Raw genomic sequence first — 14,478 nt, forward strand, 5'->3', positions numbered from 1 at the left:
TCATAACCGCACTATAACCATTATAACACAACGATTAGAACAGTGTGATTGAGCAAAAGTTGTCACTCTCTCAAGGAAAATTATATAACTTATAGACACAGAATGAAAACTAATAACAAGACACTGAATGAAATGAAAAAAACACATTGAAAATGGAAGACAAGGAAATAGCAATATGATAAATAATATAACCTCCAATGGCCTTCATACTGTAAGTGAAGAAGAGAATTATAATGATAAATACATGTTGAACAAAATGTAAAAAGTCTAAACATTTGAATGTAAGATTAAAGATACAGCACCTACATTACAGGCACATTACCAAGGGCTTGCCCCAAATGCTACCCTATCCCCCAACTATTGCCCCAAATGCTACCCTATCCCCCAACTATAGTGCTTCATTTCTGGTCTAAAGTAGTGCACTATGTAGGGAATAGGGTGCCATTTTGGGACGGTCACCCAAGTGTACGCTGGCACGTGTTCAGACACACATAACGATACATAAACATTACATGCACGGAGGAGGAGGAGGTCGGATCACAACATTTTACATTTACATTTACGTCATTTAGCAGACGCTCTTATCCAGAGCGACTTACAGTTTAGTGCATACATTATTATTTTTCATACCCCCTGTGGGAATCGAACCCACAACCCTGCCGTTGCAAACGCCATGCTCTACCAACTGAGCTACATCCCTGCCGGCCATTCCCTCCCCACCCTGGACGACGCTGGGCCAATTGTGCGCGCCCCATGTGTCTCCGGGTCGCGGCAGGCTACGACAGAGCCTGGATTTCTGGTTGTCATATTGCTCCAGGCACTTTATTCGTTGTGTACGTGTTTTGTGAGCAAGCTATTGAAACACAACATGTAGAACAAACGAAATATTAAACATTTCCCATTTCCTCAGTCATTATTCATTGGATATCTCCTCTGTACTGTTACTGCAATGCTGTCCACTAGATGGCGATAACGGGGTTCACGCCACTGACATTCACAGTGTTAACGCATAGTGGTAACACTGACACTATACCACCCTGGACATATCTTTACTCTATTCTACTGTTAAAATGAACCATCCTGTCTGACAACACATTGCAAATGTATGATTCCGTTCACAGTATCTATTTTTGGGGAAAGTGCACAAACATCCCTTTTGAAAAAACGTAACTTAACCAAGGCCTAACTTCTGATAGACTTGAAAAAAACGTATCTTAACCAAAGGCCTAACTTCTGATTGACAACAGAACAGAATAGAGGGGGAAAACAAAGCAGCAAAAACAATGAAAAAGTAACGTCTGTCTTTCACCTTAAAGCCTTGTTGACGTAACACTGTTCATAACCGCACTATAACCATTATAACACAACGATTAGAACAGTGTGATTGAGCAAAAGTTGTCACTCTCTCAAGGAAAATTATATAACTTATAGACACAGAATGAAAACTAATAACAAGACACTGAATGAAATGAAAAAAACACATTGAAAATGGAAGACAAGGAAATAGCAATATGATAAATAATATAACCTCCAATGGCCTTCATACTGTAAGTGAAGAAGAGAATTATAATGATAAATACATGTTGAACAAAATGTAAAAAGTCTAAACATTTGAATGTAAGATTAAAGATACAGCACCTACATTACAGGCACATTACCAAGGGCTTGCCCCAAATGCTACCCTATCCCCCAACTATTGCCCCAAATGCTACCCTATCCCCCAACTATAGTGCTTCATTTCTGGTCTAAAGTAGTGCACTATGTAGGGAATAGGGTGCCATTTTGGGACGGTCACCCAAGTGTACGCTGGCACGTGTTCAGACACACATAACGATACATAAACATTACATGCACGGAGGAGGAGGAGGAGGGAGGAGGAGGTCGGATCACAACATTTTACATTTACATTTACGTCATTTAGCAGACGCTCTTATCCAGAGCGACTTACAGTTTAGTGCATACATTATTATTTTTCATACCCCCTGTGGGAATCGAACCCACAACCCTGCCGCAGCAAACGCCATGCTCACCAACTGAGCTACATCCCTGCCGGCCATTCCTCTCCTACCCTGGACGACGCTGGGCCAATTGCGCGCCGCCCATGGGTCTCCCGGTCGCGGCCGGCTACCACAGAGCCTGGATTCGAACCAGGATCTCTAGTGGCACAGCTAGCACTCGCGATGCAGTGCCTTAGACCACTGCACCACTCGGGAGACCCACAACAACAACAACGCACCGTAAAATGTGCTTGGATCAATATATTCAACGTTACCTCTAACATAGAGTGTGGTTTAATAATACACTGCTACTGTCTTTATATGTGATGTAGTACCTCAGTTCAAGGTTAGGAGGATCGGGCTCTTTTCATAGCAACAATCACCACCATCGCTTTAATACACAAAGAGTACTATAGGGAATAGGGTAGCATTTGGGATGCCTCTTTACTAAGGGATGCTTGGTTCTAATGCTGGAATAAGACCCTTGTGAGTTAAAAGCTACAAAGAGGTGCAAAAATAATGAAATAGTTTGGTTATAATATAAACATCCCTTTTTTTTTTAACATCCCTTTTTTTTCTCCTCTCTCGAAGAAAAAATAGATAAAATATGATAAATATAAAAGCAAAAAAAGTTATCTTAAAAAGTTAGGATAACTAAAAGAAAACGCTTTTAGTTAAAGGTGATGTTTCTTGTATTTGTTTTCCCTTTAACATGCTGACAGGAAGGTGATAGAGAAGGTTCTTCCCTTGTTGCTTGTTGCCCTGATGCCTGATTCCCACTAGGAGGCCAAACCGAGCCAAGCAGAGTTGTACTAGGCTGGCCTGGTTACACATCCACCATAGCTGCTGGAACCCTGAAGAGCAAAGAAAACACCGGAGCCAGAACGGCCCTATAGCGTGAATGAAGCGTAACTGGTATTCCTGCAAAGTGACGCCTCACGTTTTGATACCAATGCTACTGCTGAACTTTAGCACCCACTAGTGGCTGATGGAAGCATGGCCACGTTCTGGTTTAGAATTTGTAGAAATGATACACTGTAGGTTGATAATAATACTATCATCAATTGACTACACTACATTTACAACACCTCACCTTAACAGACTGACTACACTACATTTACAACACCTCACCTTAACAGAGGTGACTACACTACATTTACAACACCTCACCTTAACAGACTGACTACACTACATTTACACACCTCACCTTAAGAGACTGACTACACTACATTTACAACACCTCGCCTTAAGAGGTGACGTCACCACATTTACAACACCTCACCTTAACAGACTGACTACACTACATTTACACACCTCACCTTAAGAGACTGACTACACTACATTTACAACACCTCACCTTAAGAGGTGACGTCACTACATTTACAACACCTCACCTTAACAGAGGTGACGTCACTACATTTACAACACCTCACCTTAACAGACTGACTACACTACATTTACAACACCTCACCTTAACAGACTGACTACACTACATTTACAACACCTCACCTTAACAGACTGACTACACTACATTTACAACACCTCACCTTAACAGACTGACTACACTACATTTACAACACCTCACCTTAACAGACTGACTACACTACATTTACACACCTCACCTTAAGAGACTGACTACACTACATTTACAACACCTCATCTTAACAGAGGTGACTACACTACATTTACAACACCTCACCTTGACAGACTGACTACACTACATTTACAACACCTCACCTTAACAGAGGTGACTACACTACATTTACAACACCTCACCTTAACAGACTGACTACACTACATTTACAACACCTCACCTTAACAGAGGTGACTACACTACATTTACAACACCTCACATTAACAGAGGTGACTACACTACATTTACAACACCTCACCTTAACAGAGGTGACTACACTACATTTACAACACCTCACCTTAACAGACTGACTACACTACATTTACATCACCTCACCTTAACAGAGGTGACTACACTACATTTACAACACCTCACCTTAACAGACTGACTACACTACATTTACAACACCTCACCTTAACAGACTGACTACACTACATTTACAACACCTCACCTTAACAGACTGACTACACTACATTTACAACACCTCACCTTAACAGACCGACTACACTACATTTACAACAACTCACCTTAACAGACTGACTACACTACATTTACAACACCTCACCTTGACAGACTGACTACACTACATTTACAACACCTCACCTTAACAGACTGACTACACTACATTTACAACACCTCACCTTAACAGACTGACTACACTACATTTACAACACCTCACCTTAACAGACTGACTACACTACATTTACAACACCTCACCTTAACAGACTGACTACACTACATTTACAACAACTCACCTTAACAGACTGACTACACTACATTTACAACACCTCACCTTGACAGACTGACTACACTACATTTACAACACCTCACCTTAACAGAGGTGACTACACTACATTTACAACACCTCACCTTAACAGACTGACTACACTACATTTACATCACCTCACCTTAACAGAGGTGACTACACTACAATTACAACACCTCACCTTAACAGACTGACTACACTACATTTACAACACCTCACCTTAACAGAGGTGACTACACTACATTTACAACACCCACATTAACAGAGGTGACTACACTACATTTACAACACCTCACCTTAACAGAGGTGACTACACTACATTTACAACACCTCACCTTAACAGACTGACTACACTACATTTACAACACCTCACCTTAACAGAGGTGACTACACTACATTTACAACACCTCACCTTAACAGACTGACTACACTACATTTACAACACCTCACCTTAACAGACAGACTACACTACATTTACATCACCTCACCTTAACAGACTGACTACACTACATTTACAACACCTCACCTTAACAGACTGACTACACTACATTTACAACACCTCACCTTAACAGACTGACTACACTACATTTACAACACCTCACCTTAACAGACTGACTACACTACATTTACAACACCTCACCTTAACAGACTGACTACACTACATTTACAACACCTCACCTTAACAGAGGTGACTACACTACATTTACAACACCTCACTTTAACAGAGGTGACTACACTACATTTACAACACCTCACCTTAACAGACTGACTACACTACATTTACAACACCTCACCTTAACAGAGGTGACTACACCACATTTACAACACCTCACCTTAACAGACTGACTACACTACATTTACAACACCTCACCTTAACAGAGGTGACTACACTACATTTACAACACCTCACCTTAACAGAGGTGACTACACTACATTTACAACACCTCACCTTGAGAGGTGACTACACTACATTTACAACACCTCACCTTAACAGACTGACTACACTACATTTACAACACCTCACCTTAACAGAGGTGACTACACTACATTTACAACACCTCACCTTAACAGACTGACTACACTACATTTACAACACCTCACCTTAACAGACTGACTACACTACATTTACAACACCTCACCTTAACAGACTGACTACACTACATTTACAACACCTCACCTTAACAGACTGACTACACTACATTTACAACACCTCACCTTAACAGAGGTGACTACACCACATTTACAACACCTCATCTTAACAGACTGACTACACTACATTTACAACACCTCACCTTAACAGAGGTGACTACACTACATTTACAACACCTCACCTTAACAGAGGTGACTACACTACAATTACAACACCTCACCTTAACAGACTGACTACACTACATTTACAACACCTCACCTTAACAGACTGACTACACTACATTTACAACACCTCACCTTAACAGACTGACTACACTACATTTACAACACCTCACCTTAACAGAGGTGACTACACTACATTTACAACACCTCACCTTAACAGAGGTGACTAAACTACATTTACAACACCTCACCTTAACAGACTGACTACACTACATTTACAACACCTCACCTTAACAGACTGACTACACTACATTTACAACACCTCATCTTAACAGAGGTGACTACAGCAAGTTGATGATGACTTTCGACTTCAGTGCTCAAATCAACTGGGAACTCTCCGACTTTCGACTTCAGTGTGGTCAAAACAACTGGGAACTCTCCGACTTTCGACTTCAGTGCGGTCAAACAACTGGGAACTCTCCGACTTTCGACTTCAGTGCGGGTCAAAACAACTGGGAACTCTCCGACTTTCGACTTCAGTGCGGTCAAAACAACTGGGAACTCTCCGACTTTCGACTTCAGTGTGTTCAAAACAACTGGGAACTCTCCGACTTTCGACTTCTGTGTGGTCAAAACAACTGGGAACTCTCCGACTTTCGACTTCAGTGTGGTCAAAACAACTGGGAACTCTCCGACTTTCGACTTCTGTGTGGTCAAAACAACTGGGAACTCTCCGACTTTCGACTTCTGTGTGGTCAAAACAACTTGGAACTCGGGGAAAAACGTTTCAATGCCCATTGCCGCACGTCACTTTTACTTGGCCGAATTGACGAGACAGACTTTTTTTTTCATAGAATCTAGTTTACCTGATACACCGCTTTCTCCAGTAATTGAAAGAGCGCAAAGATAATAATCACGATCATGTGCAGTCAATCGCCCATACCCTACCTCATAGCCCTGTAGCCTATAATATAACATTGATTCATATTGACTAGGCTAATCAATATGATCCAGCGACAATGTAAGTAAGCCTAAAATGATCATTATTGAACGTTGAAATCAGTATTTTAATAACTTAACAATAACTTAACAATTCACCTCTCTCTGCGATGGCCTAACTTTTACAAAACACTTTTCTACATCCAATTGTAAAAGAACGCTACAAACCTCAGAAACATTTTCTTCAACCGATAGTGTCCATTTCTTTCTCTATTTCCTTATAAATGTACTTCCTATTTCAACACAGTGGGCGGGTTCACCACGTATAGGTATATAGTATATATTTATGTAATGTAAAGTCTTCATAAACTTAATGCAAGTATTCAGCCCATAAATTCATATTTTATCTAGTAAAAGTGGATTTTTATTTCAGGATTTAATTTAGTGATGTTTTGCAGTGTTACCAAGAGAGGGCCCTGTGACAACACCCAGGTTTGGCAGAAGGACGCTAGACGGTCATATCTGTGTGGTAACATGATAGGATGAGTAACCAATGATATACAATGATTCTGCAAACCCCCAAAAAATGTATTATAATGTATAGCATGTGAATTTAAAAATGGACTATTTATAATGTGAAGTTACATTGAATGAATCACTCTTATCAAAGACACATTCACACACACAGATCGACCGAAACACACTCACAGAAACACACACACACATAAATACATTCCATTCCTTTTAATTTCATTTATTGAAAATGTAATTGACAGTGATACTGCATATCAATCAACATTTCTGTGAATGTGCCAGATTTAGCCAGCTAGCTAGTTTCCAACTGTAGTCCCTGGGCAGGTAGATAAACATTTTAATAAATACTAAATACATGTTTTTGCCCTAGCACCAACACATCTGATTCTACTAATCAAAGGCTTGATGATAATTAGTTCATTAGTTGAATCAAGTGTGTTACTTCTAGAGCAAAATCAACTAATGTGATCCTTAGGGATCCCAGAGGAGAGGTTGGAATACACTGACCTAGAGTAATGTGATCCTTAGGGATCCCAGAGGAGAGGTTGGAATACACTGACCTAGAGTAATGTGATCCTTAGGGATCCCAGGGGAGAGGTTGGAATACACTGACCTAGAATAATGTGATACAAATTAACTCATTATTTATTCATTCATCTCACCAATTCTCTCTCTCTCTCTCACACACATACACACACACACACACACACAAAAGCATATACGCAAACACAGACACACACAGAGAGATTAACACACTACAGGATAATAAACACAATATTTCACTTTTACTAAAAATATCATTAAGGTCTATATTTTCATAGTGACTTTGTACATGGTTGGAGTCACTTCCATTTGAATTCCAGTCCAGTCAGAAAGTAAACCAAATTCCAAATCCAAATGGTCTTAATTGAAAAGCATTGAGGAGAATTGGAATTAGAATGTCAGTCTACTTCCTGAATTGACTGGAATTTAAATGAAATCGACCCCAACCCTGACTATGTATTGGTTTACCAACGTTTCTCAATATATTTTTCAATAATGAATTCTCACACCCAGGGGCTATTTAAATCAAATCAAATTTTATTGGTCACATACACATATTTAGCAGATGTTATTGTGGGTGTAGTGAAATGCTTGTGTTCCTAGCTCCAACAGTGCAGTAGTATCTAACAATACACAACAATACACAAATCTAAAAGTAGAAAAATGGAATTAAGAAATATAGAAATATGTGAAGACACACAGACAGACAGACAGACAGACACACAGACAGACACACAGAAAGAAGACAGACAGACAGACAGACACACACTCTCACCTTCCCGCTAACTTTAGACCATGCGTTTGCACAGTTTCTAGCGGTTGAAGTATTGCGTTGCAAGAAGGCAAGTAGATTAGTATTTTGTGTAAATGTGGGATATGATGGACACGTTTATTCATAACAATAAAAAGGTTAATAACAAGATGCAATAATTTGCCGTTAGTGAAAATCAATTTATCTTTACATTCTAAAATAATTAGAAATAGGCATATAATATTGCAGAACAAAGCATATACTGCGAAATATCCTATAGGCCTACAACAAGTTCGGATTGGCTACCATTCGTCCCATCTCTCATTTAATAGGACCCACTTCACAGTAGTAAATAGATCAGCTACAGTATTTCCAGCAGCCTATTTTGCTCTATGCGATCCGATCCGAGCGCAGTATAACGTTAGAACAGACGATTCACCTTTTCCATTGACGTTTGTAGGCTACGTCTGAATGATGTAATGTGACATTTCTTGCATAGACAATATTTCATTTATAAACATAATACATGTGCCGCTTCCTTACACAGGAAGCGGCACATGTCCTAATCCAGGCACTTGTCATCTCCCGTCTGGATTACTGCAACTCGCTGTTGGCTGGGCACCCTGCCTGTGCAATTAAACCCCTACAATTTATCCAGAACGCTGCAGCCCGTCCTGGTGTTCAACCTTCCCAAGTTCTCTCACGTCACCCCGCTCCTCCCGCACACTCCACTGGCTTCCAGTTGAAGCTCGCATCTACTACAAAACCATGGTGCTTGCCTACGGAGCTGTGAGGGGGAACGGCACCTCCTTACCTTCAGGCTCTGATCAGTCCCTACACCCAAACGAGGGCACTGCGTTCAGCCACCTCTGGCCTGCTGGCCCCCTACCCCTGCGGAAGCACAGTTCCCGCTCAGCCCAGTCAAAACTGTTCGCTGCTCTGGCACCCCAATGGTGGAACAAGCTCCCCACGACGCCAGGACAGTGGAGTCACTGACCACCTTCCGGAGACACTTGAAACCCTACCTCTTTAAGGAATACCTGGAATAGTATAACAGTAATCCTTCTACACCCGTTCGTTTTTGGGAACCCATTGATGGCAAAGAAACCCCTCTTAACCTGTTGCGCGATGGTGGGAATTGTATGTTACAGTACGTTGGGGGGTTGTATCAGAATAGTATTTTAGAAACACAATAGGACAGGGTAAATGAGGAAGTGATGATTACCAGATAGTTGGGCATTCCCCAACGGACTCTTACCCTGCCCCCACCACCCAACAGACTCTTACCCTGCCCCCATCACCCAACGGACTCTAACCCTGCCCACACCACCCAACGGACTCTTACCCTGCCCCCATCACCCAACGGACTCTAACCCTGCCCACACCACCCAACGGACTCTAACCCTGCCCACACCACCCAACGGACTCTTACCCTGCCCCCACCACCCAACGGACTCTTAACCTGCCCCCACCACCCAATGGACTCATTACTTTTAATGCTGTCAACAAATGTCAACAAATGTCAATGCTATAAAGGCGATTGACTTTTATTGCTTTTTTCATATTGTTAAACAACATTCTAAGTCTGCTAACATTTCCTCATGAAATGTAACGAATTTTAGTTTTTTTTAAATCACAATCATCATTGCGGGACTTTTATTTTGAAGGAAAATCGCAGAGGTCACGACCTTATTCTTTCTAGGTCTTGTTTATTCATACCGGCGGAACGGAGGTGAAGCGAAGTAGCGGCACCATTGATCTACAATAAGAGGTAGACCCGTTCGTCTACTTCATTATAAATTGACTTCCTGTTTCAACACAGTGGGAGGATTCAACACCCATAGGTTCATCTAAAGTCTTCATCCACTTAATACAAGTATTCAGCCTATAAGTTAAGATACTATCTAGTAAAACTGCAATTACATTTTTGTATTTAATGATTTTATTTAATGAGGTGATGTTTTGCAGTGCTACCAGGAGGGGGCAGTGTGACACAACAACCAGGTTTGGCAGAAGGACTCCAGACCAGTGGTTCCCAACCTGTGGTCCTTGGGGGGGTGGTGCAGGTGGTCCTCAATTACTTTTAGATTGTAGTATTTTATTATTCAAAAAATAATAACAGTTGGGAGTATTAATGGTATTATAAGCAATTTTACATTCCTTTTCACAATGCAACAATAATATTAATAATAGACCTTTACAGGCTTTGTTACATTCACATCTATTGATAGAATTTGACCAGCAATATATTTGATGTGGGGAAAAAAATCAGCGACTCGTGAATGGTGGTCCTCAAGAGCTTTGGACGGTGATTTGATGGTCTCCAGAATGGGAAAGTTTGGGAACCGCTGAGCTAGACAGTCACATCTGTGTGGTAACATGATAGGATGGAAAACCAATGATATACAATGATTCTGCAAACCCAAAACAGACTGATTATAATGTATAGTATATGACGTTACATTGAACTAATCACAGTAATCAGAGACCAACTCACACACACAGATAGACACACACACACAGTATATACAAAGACAAACACACACAAAATACATTCCTTTTAATTGACATGCACAACATGTATTTGACAGGGATACTGCACATCAATCAACATTTCTGTAAATGTGCCAGATTTAGCCGGCTAGCTAGTTTAACTGTAGTCCCTGGGCAGGTAGATACACATAGAAAAATACAACGTTATAAAACATTTAGTAAAACATTGTGTATAGATGGGGCTGATTGGTCCTTCAGCCACTCTCAAGTCATTGGTAAAGGGGAGAGAGGTTGAACAGCTCCTTATATGTCCTTTAGCCTCTCAAGTCATTGGTAAAGGGGAGAGAGGTTGAACAGCTCCTTATATGTCCTTCAGCCTCTCAAGTCATTGGTAAAGGGGGTGAGAGGTTGAACAGCTCCTTATATGTCCTTCAGCCACTCTCAAGTCATTGGTAAAGGGGTGAGAGGTTGAGCAGCTCCTTATGTCTGTCAATGGTCAATGTGCTCTCACTGAGAAAACTGCTGATAGACTGAGGTGGTTGTGTTGATATCCAGCCCCTCTCATTAACCTCTATCAGGCCAACACTGTACAATATATTCATAAAATACATTTCTGTGGTTTTAAGTTGAATGCCAAATTCTCAGAGCCATTTTCCGGACACATTCACAGTGAGTATGCAAATACAGTAAGTAAATTCCAATAACATCACAATACATGTTTACAATGCGTATACAATACATGTTTACAATGCGTATACAATACATGTTTACAATGCGTATACAATACATGCTTACAATGCGTATACAATGAAATTTAAAATCTAAAGTTTAAAATACACAGACATCAGGTAGGTAGGTGTGTTGGTGTGAGAGAGAGACAGAGTTGTATCAACATGTTCTGCTAGATAGGGGTCCATACCTAGGTACCTAGTGGAGGACTAACTGACCCTCCTGCTAGATAGGGGTCCAGCTAGGTACCTAGTGGAGGACTAACTGACCCTCCTGCTAGAAAGGGGTCCAGCTAGGTACATAGTGGAGGACTAACTGACCCTCCTGCTAGATAGGGGTCCAGCTAGGTACCTAGTGGAGGACTAACTGACCCTCCTGCTAGATAGGGGTCCAGCTAGGTACCTAGTGGAGGACTAACTGACCCTCCTGCTAGATAGGGGTCCAGCTAGGTACCTAGTGGAGGACTAACTGACCCTCCTGCTAGATAGGGGTCCAGCTAGGTACCTAGTGGAGGACTAACTGACCCTCCTGCTAGATAGGGGTCCAGCTAGGTACCTAGTGGAGGACTAACTGACCCTCCTGCTAGATAGGGGTCCAGCTAGGTACATAGTGGAGGACTAACTGACCCTCCTGCTAGATAGGGGTCCAGCTAGGTACCTAGTGAAGGACTAACTGACCCTCCTGCTAGATAGGGGTCCAGCTAGGTACCTAGTGGAGGACTAACTGACCCTCCCTGCTAGATAGGGGTCCAGCTAGGTACCTAGTGGAGGACTAACTGACCCTCCTGCTAGATAGGGGGTCCATACCTAGGTACCTAGTGGAGGACTAACTGACCCTCCTGCTAGATAGGGGTCCAGCTAGGTACCTAGTGGAGGACTAACTGACCCTCCTGCTAGATAGGGGTCCAGCTAGGTACCTAGTGGAGGACTAACTGACCCTCCTGCTAGATAGGGGTCCAGCTAGGTACCTACTGGAGGACTAACTGACCCTCCTGCTAGATAGGGGTCCAGCTAGGTACCTAGTGGAGGACTAACTGACCCTCCTGCTAGATAGGGGTCCAGCTAGGTACCTAGTGGAGGACTAACTGACCCTCCTGCTAGATAGGGGTCCAGCTAGGTACCTAGTGGAGGACTAACTGACCCTCCTGCTAGACAGGGGTCCAGCTAGGTACCTAGTGGAGGACTAACTGACCCTCCTGCTAGACAGGGGTCCAGCTAGGTACCTAGTGGAGGACTAACTGACCCTCCTGCTAGATAGGGGTCCAGCTAGGTACCTAGTGGAGGAGTAACTGATCCTCCTGCTAGAAGATCCACACCTCCAGGAGGCTGCAGAAGGAGAGAGGCTGCGTGGCTGGACCTTTGGTTAGTTTATTGCTATTATAGTGGTCATGTTTGATTTACATTTTCTGTACATTTTCAGGAGCCTGAATTAAAGCAACAGACAACAAGACCATGTTGAACCACCCTGCCTGTCTATTCTGCCTGGTCTCCCCACACCCAGGGGTTGGCTACAACTGTAGATCTGAAGCTGTGTACAAAGACAGAGAGTCCAGCTTCCCAAGAAGGTTGATCATCCTGGAACATGACTCAGTTCCTTTTCTCAACACCATGTCGATGATGTCACATGCCTTCTCTGCCCTCTCAGGTATCCCCTTTAGTGAGGCCATTTCCTCCCTTCCTTCAGACAGAGTGAGTTGCAATCCCATAAAGGCTCTAAGGAAGGTCAAGATGTCAACGTGGTGGTGTGTCTTTGACTAGCCAGCTTCATGCTGTAGCACTGGCTTGATGAGGTGAAGAAGTGTCTTTGACTAGCCAGCTTCATGCCGTAGCACTGGCTTGACGAGATGAAGAAGTGTCTTTGTCTAGCCAGCTTCATGCTGTAGCACTGGCTTGACGAGGTGAAGAAGTGTCTTTGTCTAGCCAGCTTCATGCTGTAGCACTGGCTTGACGAGGTGAAGAAGTGTCTTTGTCTAGCCAGCTTCATGCTGTAGCACTGGCTTGACGAGGTGAAGAAGTGTCTTTGTCTAGCCAGCTTCATGCTGTAGCACTGGCTTGACGATGTGAAGAAGTGTCTTTGTCTAGCCAGCTTCATGCCGTAGCACTGGCTTGACGAGGTGAAGAAGTGTCTTTGTCTAGCCAGCTTCATGCCGTAGCACTGGCTTGATGAGGTGAAGAAGTGTCTTTGTCTAGCCAGCTTCATGCTGTAGCACTGGCTTGACGAGGTGAAGAAGTGTCTTTGTCTAGCCAGCTTCATGCTGTAGCACTGGCTTGACGAGGTGAAGAAGTGTCTTTGTCTAGCCAGCTTCATGCTGTAGCATATTCAGATTAGGTGAAGAAGTGTCTTAGTCCACAGACTAGGAGACAGGCCTCAGCGTCTTCAGATTAGGTGAAGAAGTGTCTTAGTCCACAGACTAGGAGACAGGCCTCAGCGTCTTCAGATTAGGTTCTATAAGAAAGAGGATGGAGGAGAAGGGAAGAGAGAGATCAGAAAGTATGGAGGAGAAGGGAAGAGAGAGATCAGAAAGTATGGAGGAGAAGGGAAGAGAGAGATCAGAAAGTATGGAGGAGAAGGGGAGAGAGAGATCAGAAAGTATGGAGGAGAAGGGAAGAGAGAGATCAGAAAGTATGGAGGAGAAGGGAAGAGAGAGATCAGAAAGTATGGAGGAGAAGGGGAGAGAGAGATCAGAAAGTATGGAGGAGAAGGGGAGAGAGAGATCAGAAAGTATGGAGGAGAAGGGAAGAGAGAGATCAGAAAGTATGGAGGAGAAGGGAAGAGAGAGATC

Source organism: Coregonus clupeaformis, chromosome 35 (assembly GCF_020615455.1).
Source record: "Coregonus clupeaformis isolate EN_2021a chromosome 35, ASM2061545v1, whole genome shotgun sequence".
Classification (NCBI taxonomy): domain Eukaryota; kingdom Metazoa; phylum Chordata; class Actinopteri; order Salmoniformes; family Salmonidae; genus Coregonus; species Coregonus clupeaformis.